This window comes from Electrona antarctica (genome assembly GCF_951216825.1).
Source record: "Electrona antarctica genome assembly, chromosome: 1".
NCBI lineage: Eukaryota > Metazoa > Chordata > Actinopteri > Myctophiformes > Myctophidae > Electrona > Electrona antarctica.
In genome coordinates, this window is record NC_136806.1 from 5,549,497 (window position 1) to 5,555,496 (window position 6,000).

Here is a 6,000-nt window from a genome sequence, read left to right on the forward strand (position 1 = left end):
GAAACATCAGGGTGGTACAAACAGACAATGGAGCTTGCTGTGCACTGGCAGCCTCTTTTCTTTTCATGCACTCCCTCAACTTGTCTTCCCCAAACCATCTCTGCGTCACCATCAACTGCAAGGTGTCTTGAAGCAACTCTGGGGCTGTAACCGTCACTGTACAGTAGTCAAGTGAGCGGAGGTGAACACATCTGAAGCTTGTGAGATCACTTCTTAAGGCCACTTCTTGATTCTGCCGACAGCTGAGGGACTCGCAACGAAGCTTGTGGTCTCCTCCCCAGGACCTCTGTTGCACATGCAAGGGAATAGTGCATCCATGCAGTGTCTTGAGAACAACAAACATGCCATTTTTGGCATCTATGCACTCGCTTCTTAGGTAGGATGTTGCTGTGATGTCCTTGACACTATGTACTGAATGTTTTCGTTCCAAATGTTTTCGGAGATTTTTTTTATTCAATACCATACTACACTGACCACAGCGAACCAACTTGACCTTCGACCTTCTTACTTGTGGGACCTTTGCACATGAGGCTGGCAAAGATGGCTGATCAGAGGATGACACATGTGAGGAAGATGAAGACTGTTGCATAGAGGACAGTTCAAGAGAAGACAGCTGCATGAGAGGCTGGACAGAGGACAGCTGCATGGAACGCTTCAGTGGAGGCTCCAGAGAGGAAGACTCCAGGGAGGACAGCTGATGGCGACGCTTCAAAGATGACGGCTGCATGGGACACTGGACAGATGGCTCGAGAGGAGACTGGACATTGGGGGGCTGCAGAGGAGACTGGACAGAGGAGGGCTCCAGAGGAGACTGGACAGGCGGCAGCAGAGGACACTGGACAGGCGGCGGATACTGGACATCGGAGGGCACCAGAGGACACTGGACAGGCGGCGGATACTGGACATCGGAGGGCACCAGAGGACACTGGACAGGCGGCGGATACTGGACATCAGAGGGCACCAAAGGACACTGGACAGGCGGCGGATACTGGACATCGGAGGGCACCAGAGGACACTGGACAGGCGGCGGATACTGGACATCGGAGGGCACCAGAGGACACTGGACAGGCGGCGGATACTGGACATCGGAGGGCACCAGAGGACACTGGACAGGCGGCGGATACTGGACATCGGAGGGCGGACACTGGACAGGCAGCGGCAGAAGATACTGGACAGAGGAGGGCTCCAGAGAGGACAGCTGCAAGGAACGCTTCAGTGGAGGCTCCAGAGAGGAAGACTCCAAAGAAGACAGCTGTTGGTGATGCTTCAGAGAGGATGGCTTAGGACACTGGACAGAGGGCAGGTCCACGGGACACTGGACATAGGGTGGGTCCACGAGACGCTGCAGAGAGGACGGCTCTGGGTCTTCACATTGTCTGATATGTTTAATGAAGTCATCTCGACGAACATAACTTGAAGTGCAGTATGCACAGTGGAAGTGTGTAGTTGGGCGACACTTCAAGCCACACTTGCAGATGATCAAATCTGAAAAACAACAAATGTAATGTTTTGGAATGGTCTTTCTGAAGTGGACAACTTGGGTCAGGATTTAGAAGGCATTTTTTAGAATCGGCCAGGTCTAAACAATGTAAGCTTGTCATACAACTTCTGTTTTATTGTTCCCATACAACACACCTTTGTGACACACAGCTCTGTTGATGTGCAACGACAGATGCTTCTTGCAAGCACTTTGCTTGCAAGGTTTAAAGACCTCTGTGGGGCAGAATGGGCAGCTGTACTTCTGGCCGCACTTCTCCATCACTGGCAGGTCGCCAGAATTCAGAACTGATATGTGTTTCTGAAAAGGAAAGAAAAAGTGCTAAATCAATATTCAGGAGTATGTTAAAATAGGCAATATTTGTCATAACCATCAGTCTGAACACTGAAAGTTTGACAACAGAGACCACCATCACTAAGACTACCATAGACTAGCTAATAAACAGCATCATATAGTTAAACACTGTGTTGCAGACATTTATTAAGTCAGTTTAATATTGTTTTGGAGACATAGCACTCTATATTGTATATGCAGTATTATTATATAGATATTCCACTGTTAGGTTCTTAGCTTACGTATGATTCACATGACTATTTTGATGTATTACCATGTTTTTGTTCTTGCTTACCGTAAATTTGGACGCTGGACAGAGGGCGGGTCCATGGGGCGCTGGACAGAGGGCGGGTCCATGGGACGCTGGACAGAGGGAGGGTCCACAGGACATTGGAAAGAGGGCGGGTCCACGGGAGGCTGGACAGAGGGCGGGTCCACAGGACGCTGGACAGAGGGCAGGTACACAGCACTCTGGACAGAGGGAGGGTCCACAGGACGCTGGACAGAGGGCGGGTCCACGGGGCGCTGGACAGAGGGCGGGTCCACGGGACTCTTGACGGAGAGCGGGTCCAGAGAGGATGGTGGCATGAGACAAGAAAAAAAGAGCTAAATCAATATTCAGGAGTATGTTAAAATAGGCAATATTTGTCATAACCATCAGTCTGAAAGTTTGACAATAGAGACCACCAAAACCACTTGTAAGACCAAATACTGCTGATCCATGCCTTTTTTCTCAGCTTGATTACTGCAATGCACTTTTTTCTGGACTGCCATAGAAAATTGACAGATTACAACTTGTCCGTGAACAAATTCCCACTATACCTTCAACAGTCAGCCTCTGTACACTTTTAAAGCACAGCTCAAGACCCACTTCTACACTCTCGCTTTTAACTGATCTTTTAAATTCCTTGTTATTCATGCCCTCACTGTATTGCATTACTGCTATTATTTTAATGTTTTATGCTTCTTCTCTTTTTCTCCATTGCTCTGTAAATGCACTTTGAGTTGCATTCCATGTCACGAAAGGTGCTATACATAGTTTTATTATTATTATGAGTTGGCAGGTAATTAAGTTAACAAAACATGTTGGTTGTACAACATGAGTTTGTAGAATAAATAATGAAGTCCATTATCAGGCCTTGAAATGAAATGAAATGAAATGAAATCTATATTTACCCAGGGTATCTGGGCTAAGCTCAAGAACTTGTTTCCAGCCAGGCCCTGCTCATAGAACACATTTCATCGTAGTGGTTGATGCCTTGTTCAAGGGCATTTCAGCGGTGGTAATTTTAACTTGTCGGACGGCTGGTTCGAACTGGGAACCTTCCGGTATCTAGACCGCGCCGCTATCCGTTCGGCCACCGCTGCCTTCAAAATAGCATTAGGTAAATCATTAGGTAAAGAGGTATAATTTATGCCACTACATTCAATACATTACCTACAGGAGACCGTTTGTCTATTGAAACTAGCTGTACTGACAATGTTAGCTTAAATTCTGCATTCAACTGCGCTAAGGGGCACAATGTTATTGTTAGATTTGCATGTCTTCAAATATGCACACTTACCAACTAATAAGCTTTCAATGAAACTATTTCAAACAAACGATATCAAACTTCTATATACTATATATATAAACTTCCTATACTATATCTGCGAGACTGCAGCTGGGTGCTATTGCAAACTTTTCCAAACGGAGCACGTAATTATGATTAAGCACAGCTTCTTCTTCTTCTTTTTGTAGTTTTACGGCAGTTGGCAACCAAATTATGGTGCATTACCGCCATCTAGTGATCCATCTTCTTGGATCAACCGTACTATGAATCCTTTTCCCTCTATCTCCTCTCCCGATTCCCAACCCATATACCCACACACACTCACTCATTCTCTCACACCCCTTTACCTAAACTATATCCTGTCAAACACTCCTGTTTCCCTTAAGAACTCTAATAGAATTTTAACATGTCTTCTTTCCCCCATTCTTAAGAGTCCCTCTAATGTAATATCCTGCACCCCTATGTCCCTCATCTGAGACCTCATCGCCTCCCTCTCTGGCCCATAACCTCTGCATTTCAAAAGAACATGTTCAACGGTCTCCTGTTCCTGACACTCCTCACATAACCCAGACTGATGTTTCCCTATTAATGCCAATGTATTATTTAGTCCACTGTGCCCTAACCTTAATCTAGTTAAAACTACTTCTTCTCTTCTCTGTCCACTTCCCACTCTTTTAACTTTGACACTCTTTTGAGCATTATATAAATGTCTCCCTTTCACCTCACTATCCCACTGTTCCTGCCACAATAGATTAACTTTCTCCCAAATTATACACTTAACTTCTGCCTTGCTAATGCTTACATTCATTTCTACCTCCCCTTTCTCTAAGGCCTTCTTAGCCAACTTATCTGCTTTCTCATTCCCGATCACCCCTACATGCGCTGGTACCCATACAAATTTGATCTGACCACCCTTTTGCACCAACTTGGTAATTACCTGTAGAACTTCATACAATAGACCTTGACGGCAACTTGAATAGGATGATCTCAGACTTGCTAGGACTGCTGCCGAATCAGTACAAATTACAACCCTAGCCATTCTTGCTGCTTCCACCCATTTTAATGCCACCAGCACCCCCAACATTTCCACTGTGTACACCCCTAGCCTATCAGTTGTCCTTCTATTGATTCCTATTCCCTTTGATGGAACTGCCACGCCAAACCCCGTCACTCCTGTCTCAGGTTGTTTAGATCCGTCTAAACAATATATATATTTGAACAAATTCACTATACTCATTCAGCACGTGCTGGTTAAATACACCAACCAGGTCAGCCTCTCCTCTCTCTTTCCTCTTTATCTCTAGCACAAACCAATCTACCTCTGGCCACACCAACCTCCATGGCGGCACCTCCGGATAGACCACTGTTGGACATATTTTCATGTCAACCACTCCAAACTCTTTTGCTAATTTATTCCCTACCCGACCAAAATGATCCCTCTTACACTTCCCATAGTCCCAGCACTCCTGCAGCACTGCTTTTGTGGGGTGGGAATCCCTATGACCTTGTAAATTAGCCCAATAGTTCAACATTAACTGATTCCGTCTCAGTTCCAAAGGCAATTCCCCCAGTTCTACCTGTAGGGCAGACACTGGTGAAGATTTAAAAGCCCCACTGCACACCCTTAACGCCTGAGCCTGCATGACATCCAACTTTTTTAACTGAGAAACAGCTGCTGATCCATAGACTATACTTCCATATTCTATCACTGACCTAATCATGGCCACATATATTGTTCTCAGTGATGAACAGCTAGCTCCCCAATCCCTCCCCGACAAACATCTCATTACATTAATTACTTTCTTACATTTATCTCCTATTCTCCTGATATGATCTGCCCATGTTAACCAGGAATCAAAAACAACTCCCAGGTATTTAAAAGCTCCAACTCTTTCTAACTCTTTCCCATACATCCTTAGTTTCATCCCCTCCTCAATTATTTTCCTGGTGAAGAATACAGTCTGTGTTTTTTCCACTGAGAATCTACACCCCCAGTCAAACCCCCACTCAGTCACCTCATCAATTGCTACCTGTACTTTCCCGATTATATGTTTCAAATTTCTACCTCTTTTCCACAAAGCCCCATCATCTGCAAACAGTGACCTCCCTATATCTGCTGGCACCTTTGAGAATACGTCATTAATCATAATAATAAACAGTAATGGGCTAATTACACTTCCTTGAGGAGTACCATTCCCTACCAGATACTTATCAGACATATCAGACCCAATTCGCACTTGAATCTTCCTGTCAAACAAGAAACTCTTAATCCAGTTAAAGACCCTACCACCAACTCCCATCTTGTGCAACTTTATTAACAGTCCTTCCTTCCACATCATATCATAAGCTTTTTCTATATCAAAAAACACCACTACTACTGACTCTTTGTTAGCTTGTGCTTTCCTGATCTCAATTTCTAGCCTAACCACTGCATCCATCGTGTTTCTCCCTTTCCTGAATCCACTTTGGCAGCTAGCCAACATTCCTCTCTTCTCAAGTTCATACGTCAATCTGTCTGTTACCATTCTTTCCATTATTTTACATACATTTGATGTCAAAGCTATCGGCCTATAGCTAGAAGGTTTACCTGGGTCCTTACCTGGCTTCCTAATAGGA